We start from the raw sequence: 18,824 nt of genomic DNA, 5'->3' as shown, positions 1-18,824 counted from the left end.
GAAGGGGGGAGGGGCAGAGAGAGGGAGACACCAGAATCCCAAGCAGGCTCCAGGCTCCTAGCTGTCAGCACAGAGCCCAACGCAAGGCTCGAACCCACGAACCAGGAGATCATGACCTGAGCCAAAGCTGGACGCCCAACCGACTGAGCCACCCAGGCGCCCCACAAGTAGGTTAATTCTTACACACACACACACACACACACACACACACACACACACGCAGCCCACATGGGGGGGGGGTGCTGCTCTGGTCAGGCTGGGAGGGGTGGAGCCCTCCTGGGGTCTTGCCACCTATGGCAGTGGATTACAGGTGAGGCTGCTTGTGTCGGAATGTCTGGGATTGGTTCCAAACCCAGGTTCCAGGGCCATGCACTCAAAATCGGAGTTGGGGGTAGCCGGGCATCTGGTTGGAAGACACCCTGTGAGCCCCTCCTATTCCTTTGCCCTCTCCCCCTGACTTGGACCTCCTCCAAAGGCCACCTCTTCCTCATCTCAGGATCCCCAGGTCTGGCGGAATGTGGCCTTATTTGGAAATGACATCGTTGCGGGTGAGGTCGTACTGGAGTTGGAGGAGAGGGAGCTTAATCCATTGAGGAGAAGGGCCCCCCCGGAGAGCGCATTGTGGCCCCCAAGGCGGAGACTGGGCTGGGCAGCTTCACGCCAAGCAGGAGCCACAGAAGCTAGGAAGAGGCAAGGAAGTGTTGTCCCCAGAGGCTCAGAGGGAGCGTGGCCCTGCCCATACCTGAGTTTCAGACTTCCGGCCTCCGGAACCAGGGGACGCCTTCTCCTTTAAGCCGGCCAGTCTGTGGTACTTGCCTGCGGCAGCCCTAGGAAGCGAGTACAGATTGATTCTAAATGCAATACTTCCCCACTGGATGACAATTGCACCCCCCCCCCCCCAAACACTGTTGTTTTGTTCTGTTTCTACCACCAAGGAGATAACATAATTTGAACTAGGCGTCTTGATCCAGCCCTGGAGGGAAGTACTTTTTTATCTGCACACCTCCCCCCAAATCTTTCTGTTTCCTGGAAATCTATCCCAAAATTAATACACAAGGGGGTAAAATACAGAATACATAAGGGGTTCCCACTTCACCAGGTGTGGCACTCTCGGTTTATCTTCATTTGGGGGTGCTCTAAGTCAGGGTTCTCACATCGGGGTTGCCCTCGGTCCCCTGAACACCTTGAGCTCACGGCCCATCCAGGTCCCGTGGGAAAGACTGGGCTCCTTCAGAAGAGAGAAGGGGACCCGGGACAAGCACGAAACGGGTTTCCCAGACCCGGGTGTGAATCAGGGGAAAATACTGCCAGCTCTGGGACACGCTCTCAAACAGTGATGCAGGGGGCGATATCCCTTCTCAGGGTTATTTATTTTTATTTCCCTGGTCTTATCTTTTGGACTCGAATAATCCTGAGATGAAGAAACGGGTAAAAGGCCTTGCACGAAATCGTAAGAGATTTTGTTGTCAGCTCCACAGCCGCCCGTTTGCCAGCGCCTCTGATTTCTCTCCGGGATTTTAAAGCTCTTTCCAAGTCCAGATGCGCTAAACATTGAAAGATGCTATAATTGGGGCGCCTGGGTGTCCCAGTCGGTTCAGCAACTGACTCTCAGTTTCGCCTTAGGTCATAATGACGCAGTTCCATGAGCTTGAGCTCCGCATCAGGCTCTGTGCCGAGAGTGCAGAGCCTGCTTGGGATTCTCTCCCTCCGCCTCTCTCTGCCCCTCCCCTCCTCACACTGTCTCCGTCTCTTTCAAAGTAAAGAAGTAAAAATAAATAAATACATAAAATTGAAAATTAAAAAAATTAAAAGATGCCATAATAATAATAATAATAATTATTATTATAAATTACCACTTTTAGAGGAAAACTACATCTTTTCACTTGTCAAATATCGATTAAAGCAGAGAAAGTTATTTTGGGACACCATAGCCACCTTCCAGGAGTGACGGGAAAAGGGATAAAGCGTATTTTACGTTAGCATTTGACAATGTGAGAAATACATTTCATCAGACTGAGAAGAGCCTTACCAATATATCAGAGGCATGTACCTCGAATTAAGCTTCCGTTCCTTCTGAGGACACAGAGTTAAATTTCACCGGAACCTCCCCCTTCCATCAAAACCAGAAATGCGCGACATTGACGTGGCCACGCCCTCCGGGGGGGGGGGGCTCCTTGTGCAGGTCACTCTTGCCCTATACAAGCCAATGATTGTATTTCTTCAGTGGGCTTTATTACTGTGAAGAAAACCTTTTTATTACTGCCACGTGATTTGACACTAAAAATTATTAAAAAGAACTTAACAAACCAAAGCCATGACCAAAAAAAAAAAAAAAAAAAAAAAAAAGAAAAGAAAAGAAAACAACAAAACGTGTTGTGTATGGATCATTTTTATGCCTGGGACCAACTTTATTATTTTTGGAACTATTACAAGACTTCTGTTAAACATGTTGAATGTTAAGAGGAAACAGACTCTTGGCAAACGTGGAAAACCAATTATAGAAAACGTCTCTGCTACAGCTAGAGAGAAACACGGGGAAAGGACAGAGGAGTACCTGGTCCTTCCCCTCCTCTAACTCCCGAAAACACACAGACGATGCAGTTGCCTTGAAAAGAATATGACTGTGACATCATCGTCGTTGTTTTTGCGTTTACAGGCAAAAAACAGTAACGTGATACTTCTCAGTTCAATCTACTTACGCAGTAGAGGACAACACAGGACTACTTTTCTTAAGGCAAATCTGATGTAAGGAAAGTAGAATTTCCAAAATACATAACCTAAAAAAATGATTGTTATACAACACGAAAACCTTCAGCACTAACAAAGAAATCAACTTACCTTAAATTGTAAACAGCTGAATTAGAAATATTAATTTACTCAAGTTTTGAGGGCATATCTGTTTATACAGTGTAGCAAAAGCATGCTATCATGGAAATGCTAATGAAAGGGTATAATTTCATCTACATAAATATTGACAAGATTGAAATGAATGAAGCTTCAATTTTGAATTGATGAAATTTTGAAAAGCTAGACAGCTGATCTGGAAAAAGAGTCAACAGAGGAAATGAAACGTTTTCGGTTTGTATTGACCATTCTTTCATCACGTTCTCCCGTGTGTTCGGCACTGTGCTAAGCACCTATGTGTGCGGATGCATAAGACATGCTCTCCGACCTCAAGGAACTTCCAGTTTTAGGGCAAAGCTCTTGTAAATGCAATAACAGAGGCAGCCCACGTGGAAGGAACTGAGGAAGTCTTGAGAGAGTATTTCTGACAGAAAGAACAGCATGCTCCAGGGGCAAAGTGTGTGTGGGGAGGGGTGGGGGTGGGGGGGATAGTTGGTCGTGTGAGAGTAAAAACATGCAGAAGGGAAAGGCCACAGATGAATCTGGAGGTGTGGGTAGGAGCCAGACCATGATGGATGTCTGGGGCAGGCACCATCAAAGGAGGAAAGGCAAGGCACATTCACTGGGACTTTGGAAAAGACTCTTAAGGAGTGTGGGCAGAGTGAAAAGAATCAGCGAGGTAAGGCTTCCGGGGACAGCCGCTGTGGGAAGCCATCACCCCCCCCCCCCCCCAGGCTGAGGGGTTAAAGAAAGATGGCACACGCCGGAACCGGTCGTGTGCTGGAACCCAGGAAGAGAGGGTGGCCACCTGTCGAGTGTGAAGAAGAACTAGGAAGACAAATGAGTAGGTGCTTCCTGTTAGATCTAAAATAGTGTCACACTTTTGTAAGATGGTTAAACATTTAGCCTTGACAAATATCAGATGGCAAGAGCTTAGTTATGGGACATTGTAAAAACCGAATAATAAAAAGACAACCACTGGCTAATGAGGCCAGTCTTCAGTCAGGTCTACAGAGCCATCTTCCCTGCCCCGACTGGCCCCTTAGGTATTAACACTCTGATTGCAGGTGCACCTGTCACGTCCCCTGATGGCAGTGGGACATGGTGGATAGGGCCGGCCTGATGCTGTCCCGTCCCCCACGCTGCTCTGTCAGCTTCCCTGTCAGTGTTTTACTGGAGATGGAGAGGCACTTGTTGGCCAAGGACAAAGAGCGCTGGGTGCTGGCTGTGGGGTGGGTGCGGGCGGAGGACGGCTGAACACAATCCTTTTATCCCTCTCAGTCCCCGGAACCTCAAATCCTAACGCTGATCCTTAATCACAGAAGTTAAACAGACTTAGCCAACTCAATTTTCAGTGATAATGAGCATCAGAAATCACACGGATTAATGAGTCGAAAACGATCCCCTTCAGAATAATTTTATTTCTGATTTCTTAACCCTCCTGACACGGGCACCGTGAACAAGCAGTGACAGGGACTGATTTGAGGCTGACCGTCCCTTTTCCCCTGTCTTTGGCAGAGCCACAGATGGGCCCAGCACTGGCTACTACCTGTAGAACCAGGCCTAAAGAGGCCAAGGAAAACGGGAGGGGCAGAGACCCTTTACCCTCGACTCTCATTAAGACCACTTCTCAGCCAAAGGCACAGACTGAAGAAGAAAGGTGGGGGGCGTCTTGAAGATATGGCCCTTTCTCTCAGTTTTATGCTACCGAATCCCCAAATTCCTGCCATGCATCCTTGGTTCCTCCGCTCTTGTCCATCTTCTGAAGAACTGACTTGTCAGCATTCAGCCAATAACTGGATGATTGAGTACCCCAGCACCTCTTCCGGGACCGACACCAATTAGACACAGCAAGCACGGCCAGTGGGGATTTTAGGGGTGCTACGAAGCCGTGCGCCTGAAAAAAGACAAAGAAAGAAGAGAAAGAGAAAACACGGAAAAGCAGAGGGTGAGAGACTTTCCCATGTGCTACTGCCCGTGTCCGTGTCTGTTTGAAAGAGAACAGAGGTGCAGATTTGAAGGGGTGCCTCTCTTCAAGATGCTAGGCATGCTTCACTTTTCTGCAGCAAACCACACACAGATGGCACTCTTGTATCCACAGGGTTACCTGAAATATAAATGGATGAAAGGGCTAACATAGTTAAATGCATGACTGTTGAAAAAAATCTGATCAAAAATGGGTTAATAATCATACCCTCAGAAACGACTAGGTCCGCTTAGTGAGCGATTGAGAACACACAGCCACACGGCTCTGAGCAGAGTCAGGCAGGATTCTAGGCCCGATTCCCAGCACTGCACCCCAACTGTCGGACTTTGGGCAAGCTACCTAACCTTCTGCATCTGTAAAATGGGGATAATAATGTCGCCGCCCCCTAGGGTTTTCATGAGCATCTAAGAAGATAGTGAAAACACTGTTTGGCATATACCAAGTGTTCTGTAAATATTATGACTCTCTATAGGTTGGTCTATAATTATATAGAGAATACCAAAGCAAAAGTCCTAAGGAAAAGACTTGCTGGAAAAGTCTCAAACTTAGTTGGCTAGTCATTTCATACCTTATAGACTATATTATATAACCTGCTGCTTGTGTTGATTATAAACAGCTTATTTCACTCAGCTTAATCCCTAAATGTTAATCATTTATTCAATAATTTTTAAGTAAATTCAATTTAATTATAGAGATCAACAATTTATTTATTTTTTAAATGTTTATTTATTTTTGAGACAGAGAGACAGAGCATGAGCAGGGGAGGGGCAGCGAGAGAGGGAGACACAGAATCCGAAGCAGGCTCCAGGCTCTGAGCTGTCAGCACAGAACCCGACGCCGGGCTCGAACTCACGAACTGCGAGATCATGGCCTGCTTGCAAGTGGGACACTTAACCGACTAAGCCACCCAGGTGCCCCTAGAAATTACCAATTTAAATGCTAGAAGTTTAAATAATCAAAGGTCAATTTGTATCACTCACAGACATCCACACAACTATTTGTGTTTCAGTTCTGGTGACAGCTAGAATGTTTTTGCTGATGATTTCTGCTTTTTTATTCCTATTTTGTGATGGGTGAGGTTGAGGACCTGGAACAGTTGCCACTGAGGAAGCTGCAACAATGTTTTAAATTTTTCACTGTATCTCTTTTTTTCCTACCACAAAACAACAATGACCACACACACACACACACACACACACACACACACAGACTGACACAAAAACCTCATATTAAATTAGTATAATTTTGAGGAAAGTCTGTAAAATAAATTTATTTAACATCAAATCTGGTTTAGTGGAAATCCCTCTAATAAGAAATGAGGTCATGTCTCTTGCAGTGAATCATGTCCGTTAGATTCATCTCGTTTTCTGGATGTTTTCCTTCCTTCGTTTGTTTGTCATTTCCAAGTCTCTAATTCTTGTTGATTGTTCAATTAAATGAAATCATTGATTTTTTTTTTTAATTTTGAAGACAGCATTAAACTGATGCTACAAAATATAATCTGTACGGGTGATGTATGGAAATGTTGAATGACTACATTGTGCACCTGAAACTAATATAACACTATATGTTAACTAACTGGAATTAACATAAAAACTTAAAAAAAATTAAATAGATTTTTAAACACGCGTGCGCGCGCACACACACACACACACAATCTGTATTAACACAAGACTGCTTTTAACTCTACAATAATTTTTCCTATCCAGCTTTTTAAAAAGCAAATATAGGGGCGCCTGGGTGGCGCAGTCGGTTAAGCGTCCGACTTCAGCCAGGTCACGATCTCGCGGTCCGTGAGTTCGAGCCCCGCGTCAGGCTCTGGGCTGATGGCTCAGAGCCTGGAGCCTGTTTCCCATTCTGTGTCTCCCTCTCTCTCTGCCCCTCCCCCGTTCATGCTCTGTCTCTCTCTGTCCCAAAAATAAATAAACGTTTGAAAAAAAAAAAATTTAAAAAGCAAATATAATTCAGTTACATTCAGAACTCAACAAACATTTCTAATTGTGATCTCTTCATTCATATGTGTCTTCTTTCCTTTGCCATCTTTCTACTCCTTTGATAGTGGGAACAAAATAAGAAAGATGGTTATTCTTTATTATAATATTCCATTACCTAGGAAACTTCTTCGGGATGAAAGAAAATCCTGCTCTTCACATGGATTGGTAACTGATTCATCTGCACACACTTCTCTACTGCTCTTACTTTCCTTTGCTCCAAAATTACACACTGAACGATTACAACTCCACTTAAATAACTCCCACATATATTCATTTAGATCTGAGAACCAAAATCTCCTCCGTGGCTCTTTAAAAGATCGCTTCTATTCCAAGACCTTGAGATGTGATCCCACACACGGGACATACCAGGATTTTAAGTCTAGAGTCAGAATCAGAGTTATTTTAACAATAGAAACAAACTTGGAAAGCTACCAGTCGAGCGTGTCTTTTTTACAAGTATGTAAACTAAGACCCAGAGAGGCTGTACTGTCCACAACAAGGTTATTTCACAGAAACATGAATATGTATGTATGGATATACAGCTTAAAATTTTATGAAGGATATTCAGACGAATTATCATAGATCCTAATTAAAAGGCCCTTGAACACAAAACTAACCCGATTTTCTACCAGCTGGCCCTTTTCAATGACCCTAATATTTTTAATCTTAAAGGAAACCCTTGTATCGAACACGACGATTTTATTTCCTTGTTGAGAATGCTGTATTTTCAAACAGCACCTCTTGCCATTCCCAGAATCCACGATCCCGGAAAAGTTAGGTGCTTCCACCCCTGGAGGCACTCCCTGGCCGGGGGCACCTTGAGGACCTGGGCCCTCGTTCCGCACCCTTCTCGGGCGGTGGAAGGGCGGCGGGCAGGGACAGAGACGGCTGCGACCAGACAATGTCCTGCATTCACGGCGGCCTCGGCCAATCACAGGCCGGCGCCTCCCGGCCCCGCGCGGCGCCACCGGCCACGGCTCGGGCCCGAGAAAACCCGGCCTCTGGGCGGCCATCTGCGGCCATCCCGGGGCAGGGCGTGCCGCGCCCCAAGTGCGCCCCGCCCGGAGGAGGGGGCCCGGGGCGCGGGCGCCGCGGCGTCCCCGCGGGACACAGGTCGCGCACGGAGGGCAGGACGCCCCGCCCCCTCCGGCACGAACTCGGCGCTGTCCCTTTAAGACGAGCCTCCTCCCGGGGCCGAGAGAAGCGTCGGCCGCCCCGCCGCGGGGGGCAGCGACATCCGGGCTACCGGGCTGGCGACGACGACGGCCCCTCGGGCAGCTCCCAGTCCCCGCGGGACGCCCGACTGGCTGCGAGCAGGGAGCGCTGCCGGGACAAGCGGGGGAGGGGGGGGCGGGCGGGGCGGGGAGCCTGAGGGGCCACGTGAATCCCCAGCCCCAGTGCACCCCGCCACCGCCCGCCCCCGCCTCGCAGACGCGGGGGCCCGGACGCCGAGGCCGGCACGCGGGTCACGGACGCTTCGCCCGCGGGGCCGCGCCGCGCGCGCGCGCGCGCGCGCCCGCCTTGGGCCCGCCCCACCTCCTGCGCGTGCACGGGGGCGGGGCGCCGGGGAGACGGCCAATCAGCGCCGGCCGGCCAGGGACCGCCCCTGAAGGCCTCGCGGGGGGCCGGCGCGGGAGGGAGAGCTTCGTGGGGGGCGCGGCGCCGCGGGGCGGGCGGGGAAAAGCGGGAGTGCGGGCGGGGCTGGGAAGCTGGGCGCGCTGCGGTCCGGCTCCGAAGCCGGAGCACCGAGGAAGTGAAAGGGACGGGAGCGGCGGGGAGGGCCGCGGCTCGCGCGTGAGAACCGGCGCGGGCGGGCCAGCGGGAGGAGCGGGGGAGGCGCCGGGAGCAGGTGGTGCGGCCGGAGGGGGGCGGGGGCGGGAGGGACGGGGCGGGGGGAGCGACTCGGCACGTCCTCGGGCCGGGAGGACGCGGGATGGACGTGCCCAGTTAATCGGCGTAAAGCCGGAATCTGTCAAGGTTTATTTATGCAGCTCAGCGAACTTCGAGAAGTTGTGTGCTGGCGGGCGGAGATAGGTTCCAACGTTTGCCTCTTTCCGATTTATTTATTAGTATTTCTTTACATATTTGTAGTGTCTGGTGATATTTGTTGGGAGGGGAAGAGTTGACCATTTCACATTGTATGAGGATTGGGAGAAAAAGAACAAAAGGCATTCGAGGTGAAAATTCCACGTATGGGATCCACTCTAGGGAAACTTTGAGAAAGACTATGTTTCGGCAATCGGATGTGAGCTACTTTTTAGGGTCCATCCTTTTAGGGGAGAGTAGGGGCGGGATTGGCCGGGGGACGCGAGGTCGAGACCCACCGGAAGGTGACCCTGGACCAGCCCCAGCCCAAAGTCTCCTTTTTCTCACCTGGAAGACGAGAGCAGTGAGCTCCCCTCCCCGTCTCGCAGCGTACATTGGACGAAAGGTGGCCTGTAAGCAGTCGTCCGGTTGTGGGGTGGGGACCCCTGGGGAGCTGTCCTGGGGCGCCTTCCCCTCTGTGCGCCCTCCGTACGCCGTCTGGTCCCCTCGCAGCCCCCGCCCTGGCCCGAGGTCCGGGCATCTTTAACTAGGGTGCCACAGAAATCTTAACAATCTGTGTCCTAAACCGAGCTCCGCACCTTTCCTGCACACTTCCCGCGTCTCCCATCTTAGCAACCGCTTTACGTGGCCATCAGCCCCCCGCCCCACCCCGCAGTCATCAAGTCCCAGGGCCCGTTTACTTCCGTGCTTCGGGTCGTCTGCGGTCGCTCCTGCCGTGCCCTCACTTCCTCCGTGCAGGCCCCCAGCGTCTTCCACCTGGAGAACCGTCGTTTTCTGCTCACTAGTCTTTCGGCCCCGGGCTTTGCCCCTCCCCCATCGCGACACGGCCACCACCAGATAGACACTGTGTGGTAAGGTCAATCCGATCGTGCTGTTCTGGCCGAAATCTCTTAGGGGCTCTCCTCGGCCTTCGGAGCAAGTCCTCCCTCCTTAACTTCGCCCTGCAAGGCCCTCCCAATCCTGTCTGCCCTCTTCATCTCCAGCTGGATCTTTAACCCCCCGGCCACTCCTCCCGCCCTTGCCCCGAGTCCCAGCCTCCCGGAATTGCTTGCAGTTCTCCAAGGTGAGAGTCCCCTCCAGCTTCTGCAACACGGCCCCGGTCTCCTCCTTTCTTGGGAGGTGGCTTCATTCCCTTCCCTCACCTCCTAACCCCAAAGTGAGGGACCAAGTGCACCCCTGCCTTCTCAGGGCGCCCAGAGCCCTGCGCGGCTGTGCTGGCTGCGTGTTGCATCCCGCGTCAGCTCTTCAGGGCGGGGGCTGCGCCCTGCTCACTATTGTTCCCAGTTCCCAACATGGTCCCAGGCAATCCTGGTGGGAGCCCAGTTACCCTTTAAGAATGCACAATGATCAGCGGGGAGACTAAAAGTTAGAGTAGCCTTAGGGATCTACTGAGGGATTTATTTTGCATTGCTGTGTTTCTCAGCGTTGAATTCCTCCTCTCTTAACCGCAAGTTTCACCATAAGAGTTAACGTTTTTAAAAAACGAGACAATAAATTTTACTTAAACCATTCTGATGGTTTTGTCACAATTAACTATAAATCTCTTTTAGCAGCGATAGTGTGTGTGGTTTGTGAAGTGAAATTCTGGAACAGTGGCTCGCTGTTCAATGCAAACAGGCAGAAATGTTCATTTTGAGCCCAGACTCTGAAACTTTAAAACTGAGCTGAACCTAATGCCCCAATAATGACAGTGGAAGGAAAGACTATTATGATGAGAGATCTGCTCTTTGATTATTATTATTAAATTTAAGGACAGCAATTATCAACACGTTAAGAAATTGTCCTGATACTGACCTAAAAAAAAATCCTGTAGTCTCAACATTTTTCTTTTGTTGACTAGATGTCACTGTAACAAATTGGAATTCTCATCTTCCTTGTGCTCACTCAGAGCTGGCGATGCCACATACGTGCATTTAGATCTGTAGTATTTCTAAACACCATCCTGCTACACACTTTAAATAAAGTTAAACAAGAATTCATTGTTGAGAGATGTAATATTTAGGGGGGAGGATGAGGGAATAAATCTTAACTACTACAAAGTGTTTCCCTTCAGCCTTAACTCTGAAGGAGATCCTTGTTGGTTTTGTCATTACTGTACAACCAGTCTGTTGACTTTGTTACACTTTGGTGGAAGGAAGTATAATTTAGTAAGAAATAAAATTTTTTTATAAGAAGAAAGTTTCTTTAGTAAAATAAGGCAAAAATAAATGAGGTTATGTAAAGGTAAAAGCGAGTCATGTACTTAAAATATTTGAAGCGGAAGAAAAACATATGCATGATAATTCTTTACCATTTCTGTAGAAAAGTATTCTCCCAGCATGTTTCATATCTGTTTACAGGACAAACCAAATGATTATTGCAACAATTGATAAGGAAAAAATAAATTCTGGAGAAAGGGCTTCTCTTGTGTATGTAGGCTTGAATAATTTCAAGTTTAGAAAACATTTTAGGCACTGATTTGGTAAAAGTCCTATAGTACACTTCACTGACATTTTACCTGTGGTTTTCAGTTTGAAGCCTTTTTAAAGAAAAATCTTATTTCCAAACTTTATGGAGTGGTAAATGACGTTTTTTACTGTTGATAGTGAAACTTTTTAAAAATAGTTAATTTTAGGAGTGTATCTACAATGAAGTCCATTTCAGCCTTGTTTAACCATGGCAAACCTGATTAAGTGATCACTTGAAAGAAAAACACATTTAAAATGAGATCTAAGATTGCCATTTGCTACATTTGTTGGTTTTCACAGAGATTTCAAGGGAACTGAGCATTGAAAATAAACTGCCAGTCTAAAGGAGATTGTAGGTAGTGATGACCAGCACATAATACAGTGGGAAAAGGTTAGGATTTGGGATTAAAAGACTCACGTCCAAATCAGTTGGTTTTATGCCTTCTGCCAAGCTTTGTCTGAAAGTTAATTTCCACATTATAAATTAGCAACTATTTACTATCCCGACCGGCTCACACTGCTGAGGTGAGGATCAAGTGAGGATAGTATTTACCACCAACCTCAAAACACTGGACAAATAGTAATTAGCCTTACTGTTCTATACATTTGCCTTGGACTTAGAGACCTCTGATTTTCATAGAAATCACACACACGCACACACAGAGTAGGAAACAAAATCTAAGAGGGAAGTACAATTACGTTCTCATAAACTCCAGTCCCCTAAGTAGGGATTGATGTATACTTGCATTTATTCATGGGTAATAGCTGATCGTAGAGGCAATTGGGGCACCCTGTATAAAAAACAGTCATTGTAGTAAGTGTGTTTGTTTTGAGAGAATGAGCGGGGGAGGGGCGGAGAGAAAAGAGAGAGAGAATCCTAAGCAGGCTCCCAGCTGTCAGCGCACAGTCAGAGGTCGGAGGTGGAGCTTGATCTCAGGAACCATCCCCCCACCCTCCCCCGAGAGCCTGACCTGAGCCAAGATCAAGAGTTGGACGCTTAAACGACAGCCACCCAGGAGCCTCCACTGTGGTAAGTTTAAGAGGATTCTGGTACAGTCTGGATATTGTTTGGCTCTACATATTAGACAAGAGCAAGGGTGTGTGTGTGTGTGTGTGTGTGTGTGTGTGTGTGTGTGTGACTGATAAAAATGGATAGAGAAAAGTAAGGCGAATATTTAATGAAGTATATACCTCATTCAGTGCTCGCTGTCAAAGATGAAAAGAGGAAGGGGCACCTGGGTGGCTCAGTCAGTTAAGCATCCAACGTTGGCTCAGGTCATGCTCTCACAGTTCCTGGGTTCGAGTCCCGCATGGGGCTCTCTGCTGTCAGTGGGGAGCCCGCTCTGGATCCTCTGTCTCCCCCTCTTTCTGCCCCTCCCCGCTCCTACACACGTACTCTCTCTCTCAAAAGTAAATAAGCATTTAAAAAAAAAAAGATTAACAGAGGAATATGTTCTTCAGGGACAGTATTTACTTGCTGAGTCATGATAAATCTGAAGGATAAAGGAGCAGCAAAAGTCCTTCCCCTATCCCTGGCTCCTTTATGCAAGTCTGAAATGTTTGGCCAGTGGCTCATCATCCTCCCAAGTTTGACTGAGAACTTACTATGTGCAGGAGGCAACCGTGCACGCTGTATAGATGGCCAAATGAATACAAGATGCATTTTCTCTTAAGAAAGCTAACGTGGAGTTACGAGGAAGAAAAAAGAGGCAAAACCCTAATGCACCTGTGAGTGAGCCTCCATTCTTTCCATGGAAGGGGACCTGGGTGGGCACTTGCCCAGCCACTTCTCTCTGGAACCTTCTAACCTCACCAGCAAGCAGAGGAGGCGACTCCTGCCTGGATACAGCACTCTGTCTCTCCCGTTGTACCATTACAGTCCCATTCTCTTGAGTCCTAAAATTTGTCAGTGTTCTAAAGGTGCCCCTGAAAATAGAAATCTCCCCAGGAGGAGCATAGATGGCACTTCGGGGTGCGATCCAAAACAGCTTTGACAGTTTTGCCTGGGAACAGCCTCTCAGGCTCCATGTCTGTGCTGGTGTGGCATTGAGCTTCGGGACTCCAGCCTCCGTTCTCAGGCTGCCCGGACTAGTCATCTGCCCCACCTGTTTTCCTAGTCTCTCAAGGAATTTGGCCGAATTCAGGCCAGCTTGGGGGTCAACTCAGTACTAGAAGAAAAAGCAGTCTGAAGGTCAGAAGACTAAAGTTCTTTTTGACTTTGGGCCATTAAGACCTTCCATAGACTACAATTTCCACATTTTTATGTAAAAGGAGAGAGTGGATTACATTCCTAGTCTCCTCTGGTTTCTCCCTTTCCCTGCTAACTTCTCCCCCAATACTTTTTACTCAAAAGGTGAAACACCCCAAACGCCCATAGATGAATGGATAAACAACATGTGGCATATACATACAATGGGGTATTGCTCAGCCTTTAAAAGGAAGGGAGTTCTGACACATGTTGCAATACAGATGAGCCTTGAAGACATTATGCTAAGTGAAATAAGCCAGACGCAAAAGGAAATATTGTATAATTTTCCTTATATAAGGTATGTAGAGAGGTCAAGTTCATAGACAAAATAGAATAGAAAGTAGAACAGAGGTTCCCAGGCACAGAAGCAGAGAGGGAATGGGGAGCCGTTGTTTAACTGGTACAGATTTTTCGTTTGGGAAGATGACAAAGTTCTGGAGAGGGATCGTGGTGATAGTTGCACGGCAGTGAGAGTATAATGAATGTCACTGAACTGTACGCTGAAAAGTGGTTAAAATGGTACATTTCATATTGTGTGTATTTTGCCGCAAAAATATTTTAAGGTTTCTTTTTTAATGTTTATTTTTGAGGGGGGGTGTGAGCGGGGAAGGGGCGGACAGAGAGAGAGGGGAACAGAGGATCTGAAGCAGGCCCTACGCTGACAGCACGAGCCCAATGCGGGGCTCGAACTCACAAACCGTGAGATCATGACCTGAGCTGAAGTCGGACGCTCAACTGACTGAGCCACCCAGGCGCCCCAACATTTATTTTTATTTTCTTCTTAAGGAATCTCTACACCCAAAGTGGGGCTCGCACTCACAACCCCAAAGGCAAGACTGACATGCTCCACTGATAGCCAGCCAGGCGCCCCTACTACAAAAAATATTTTAAACAGACTTGGAAGCCCACAGTAGGGCTGAAGACCTGTCTCATGCCTTGCCCCTGACTTGTCTGTGTGGCAGTTGGAGTTTGACCCACCTTCAGTCTCTCCCTGCATGACACCACGCCCCCCCCCCCCCAGCCTTCTGCAGGGAACCCTCCTCATTCTCCAACATGCACACTCCTGAATGTGGTCCGCTCTCTGCATCCCCCTCCCCCCCCCCCAGCTCTTCTCCAGCAAAACTCTCTGCCTACAGTGGGCGGCCACCACTCCAGAGCTGTCACCCCCGCCCTGAGCCTCGTTCTGCCGTGTTCGTGGGGGACACTGCCGGAACCACCCCACTTCTGAAGTGCATTCACGTGCAGCCCGCGTGGGAAGCACCCACAGCCTCCATCGTTCCCCCGTGGCTTTGATTTTTATTACACCTGCTCTTCAACCTCACTGAGACCCCCTCCCCTCCGCCTCTCCCCCAGCACGCCTCTGTCCTTTGGGGGTGTCACCCAGATGTGTGCCCCGGGGCCATGACACTCTGGCTTACAAACTGCAAGCCCAAGCGAGCCCCCCCCCCCCCAGAATGAAGTCTATCAGCCCTTTTTCTACGAGGCCATTAATGACTTCCTCCCACACTCTAGAACTGCAAGCTCTAAGCCTCGTGCCGCGTCACTTTCGGCCTCCGCTAATGCCGTGCAACGGAGCACCGCCTTGTCGTGTTCCCGCGTGGCTCCGCATGAGTGACCCTCATTTGGCACGGCCATTCTTGCAGCCCTGCAAAAGTGCCACGCTTCCTCGGGTCCAAGTTTCTGCACCAGCGGGTCCCACTGCCTGGCAAGCCGTTCCTTTCCTCTTCTTTGTCTGACCCCGTCCTATTTGTTCTTCCCGTCTCGGCTGGGCCTCGTGTGTGAGAAAGCATTGGCTGGGCCCTCCCTCAGGCGGTGGGAGGAGGGGGTGTGTGCCCATAGCACCCTCTGCTTATTCCCACTGCTGTGATCAGATTGCAGTTGCCCCAGATGTGCCGTGCACGGGGCAGACGCGGTGACTCATTTCTTATGGCATCCTCAGAGTCTGATGCCGGGCCCAGCGCAAGAAAAGCGGTTGACAGTTGGTCACTGAGGGGCGCCTGGGTGGCTCAGTCGGTGAAGCATCCGACTTCAGCTCAAGCCCTGATCTCGCGGTTCGTGGGTTCAAAGCCCCACATCGGGTTCTGTGCCCACAGCTCGGAGCCTGGAGCCTGCTTCGGATTCTGTGTCTCCCCCTCTCTCTGCCCCTCCCCTGCTCAGGCTCTGTCTCTCTCTGTCTCTCAACAATAAATTATTTAAAAATGTTAAAGAAAAGAAAAGAAAAGAAAACTGGTCACTGAATATACTTTTAAGAACACGTGGTTATAGGTTTGGCTTAATACATGATCATTTGGCTTACACTTTTACTTCCGTGATGTTATTATATTCTTCTAAATATCAAAATTTATGTTAGTTTTTCTTTTTACCGACAACTAGTTACTTTTACATGTTTATTTATTTTTGAGAGAGAGAGCATGAGTGGAGGAGGGGCAGAGAGAGAGGGAGACACAGAATCCGAAGCAGGCTCCAGGCTCCGAGCTGTCAGCCCAGAGCCCGACGCGGTGCTCGAACTCACAGACCGCGAGATCATGACCTGAGCCGAAGTCGCACGCTCAACTGACTGAGCCACCCAAGCGCCCCAATAGCTAGGTAATTTTAAAACTTTGTACATCAACTAGAATTAGCTTTGGCTGCACTTAACAGAAAATCCTGAGATAACATTAGCATAAACAAAAGAGAAATTTCATCCCAGTTCTGTACAAGTTCAAGCAGAGATGGTGTCGGGCTGGCGTGTGTCTCACTTCAAATCTTCAGACGACGATTTTCTTTCACGTAGGCCATCCAGAGGCTGTGCCGCTCTCTCTGTGGTCTGAGGTGGAGGCTAGACTCAAATTCTGGGCAGCAGGGTGGAGGAAGGAATAAAGAAAGGGTGAAGGGCGTGCACCAGGTGTCTTTCCAGAAGTTCCTCAGAAGCTCACATCCAACATTTTTGCCTACATACTGTGTGGCTGCACGGGAGGCTGAGATACACAGGCTTTATTTTGAACAGCCGTGTGCCCAGCTAAAAATGCCATCGGTATGGAATAGAAGGACCAATGAGTACTGGGGGCCAGCAGAAACGTAGGCCACCCTGAGTTTGGAAAGTTTGAGTTTGAAAACTTCGTAATATGTCAACATCATAATCCAGATGAATCTAGATTCGAAATGTATTCTTCCCAAGTCTTAATCTCCGGAGTCAAAAGGTCACGACAGTTAGACTCAGGAGTTTTTACAGCGAGCAAGTTGCTACATTGCCAGGGTTTTCCTGTTACCAGGTAATGTCAGAAACCCGTGCTATCAACTTGCCCTTGGGATGAGGCTGAGAGAAGACGTGATGGGGGACGGGAGTCAAGGGTGTGAGGAGGAGAGTGAAGGGCTCAGCAATAATAGGGAAAGGACCGCACACGTTAACACGTCTAATACGACCTTGAGTCTCACTGGCTGGATTTGCTCTGTGCTGGGTTTCCCCCTGGGCTCCCTGGGGAGGGTTCCTATCCCTCCTTCGTCAACCACCTGCAGTTCCACCAGGGAAGCTGGAGGCCCCTAGTCCCCCATGGGCCACCATGGATGCCGCTTTGAGACCGGTGCCAGCGGCTGCCCCTCTCCCGTCGCCCTGGAGGAGAACTCCTCAAAGGCCACAGAGCGATCTCTGCAACAGAACTGGGCGCACGGGCTGCGTGCTCGGGCCTCTGACAGTGCCCGGGACCCCGGTCTGCACTCCAAACACCTGCTCTTGCCGCCCCCAGGCTGGTCATCGGTCATCCACAGCCCCTCATCCAGACGCCAAGGCCTGTGCTCAGCTAGTCCCTTTAACATTCTCACGCCAATGCTTCTCTGTGCTCCTGCCTTGCCTGTCTGGTCTTTACTCCTCCCTCACGGTCCCTTCCAGTGTTCTTGGAAACCCTCATTCTTCCTGTGGCTTCATCCTGTTTTCATTCTCCACACCTCACTCACTGTGAATCAACTGCCCTGCATAACCTCTCCCAAGGGCCAGCCCTTTGTCTCTCTTCCTTGGCTGAGGACACTGCTCCCGGCTCAGCACCTCTGTGGGCTCCTTCCTCTCTTCCCACAGACTTGCCAGAGCCCCCTCACGTTGAGCAAGGGCTCCCTGTCCTGTCTGCTCTACCCCTTTCCTTTCTTTCGTGGCCGAATAGGGAGATCTACAGAATCCACCCCTCCCCCTCTGCTCCCCCAGTGCTGCAGCTCAAGTCCCTGTCGTCAGGTTGTACCTGCCCCGTCGTTATGAAACTAAGACATTGACATCGCCAGCGGCCTCCAGATTACCTAATCTGATGAAGGCGTCGGATTCCTTGACGGTAACCTGGCACTAATATCATTGCCCTCTCATCAAAGCTGTCTCTTGCCTTCTGTCATGCTGCGTAGTCTGGCTCTTTTCTTGCGTGTTCTGACCACTCTGATCAGTAATAAAGCAACAATGCTAGTAGCAAATACCTAATGAGCGTGTATTTTGTGTCAGGCAGAATATAAGGTGCTGGGAGACAGAGCGGGAGCAGGGGAGGGGCAGAGAGAGAGGGAGACACAGAATCCGAAGCAGGTTCCAAGCTCTGGGCCGTCAGCCCAGAGCGCAAGGCGGGTCTTGAACCCGTGAACTGTGCGATCATGACCTGAGCTGAAGTCGGATGCTTAACCGACTGAGCCACCCAGGCACCATGGAACATTTTAAACGTATGCAAAGGTAGAGATAATTGTGTAATGATGCTCTCCTCCCCCCGGGCATTTATCACTCAGGCCCGACAATTACCCACTATGGCCACACCCCCATTTCATCTGTACCCCACCGTTCCACGTGTTCTACTCCCACAGGATTCTTTTGAGCAAGTGTCAGAAATTATATCAGTTCATTTGTAAATATGCCAGTATATATTTTTAAACTATAAGGACTCTTTAAAAAAAAAAAAAAAAGCCTTAATCCCAAATATATTACTATATCTAAAAACATCCAATCAGATCAAATTTCCTCGATTGTGTCATAGATTTTTTGAAGAATTAGTTTGTTCAGATCAGGATCCAAATAAAGTCCACAAATTGCACTTGGTTGATGTGGCTCTTTAAATCTCTCTGGGGGCGCCTGGGTGGCTCAGTCGGTTAAGTGTCTGACTTCAGCTCAGGTCATGATCTCATGGTTTGTGAGTTCGAGCCCTGAATCAGGTTCTCTGCTGACAGCACAGGGCCTGCTTCGGATCCTCTGTTTTCCTCTCTCCCCCTCCCCCCACGGTTCTCTCTGTCTCAAAATAAATATATAAATAAAATATGTAAATAAA

The 18,824-nt window shown here is 49.0% G+C and overlaps 2 long non-coding RNA genes across 2 annotated transcripts; one reads left to right on the top strand and one right to left on the bottom strand.

Annotated features, from left to right (window-relative positions):
- Window positions 1–4,245: 4,245 nt before the first annotated feature.
- LOC147572104 (uncharacterized) lies at window positions 4,246–10,086 on the bottom strand. The gene is made up of 2 exons (XR_015246523.1): window positions 9,199–10,086; window positions 4,246–4,951 (listed from the first exon to the last, which is right to left on the bottom strand). It is a non-coding gene; the product is annotated as an uncharacterized LOC147572104 (long non-coding RNA).
- Window positions 8,536–10,381, top strand: LOC147572103 (uncharacterized). The gene is made up of 2 exons (XR_015246524.1): window positions 8,536–8,619; window positions 8,917–10,381. It is a non-coding gene; the product is annotated as an uncharacterized LOC147572103 (long non-coding RNA).
- The last annotated feature ends 8,443 nt before the right edge of the window (window positions 10,382–18,824 follow it).

Source organism: Puma concolor, chromosome F2 (genome assembly GCF_028749965.1).
Source record: "Puma concolor isolate L17-30 chromosome F2, mPumCon1.1.hap2, whole genome shotgun sequence".
NCBI classification, from domain to species: Eukaryota; Metazoa; Chordata; class Mammalia; order Carnivora; family Felidae; genus Puma; species Puma concolor.
The sequence above is the reverse complement of the archived record's forward strand: the minus strand, read 5'-3'. Positions and strand labels throughout refer to the sequence as shown.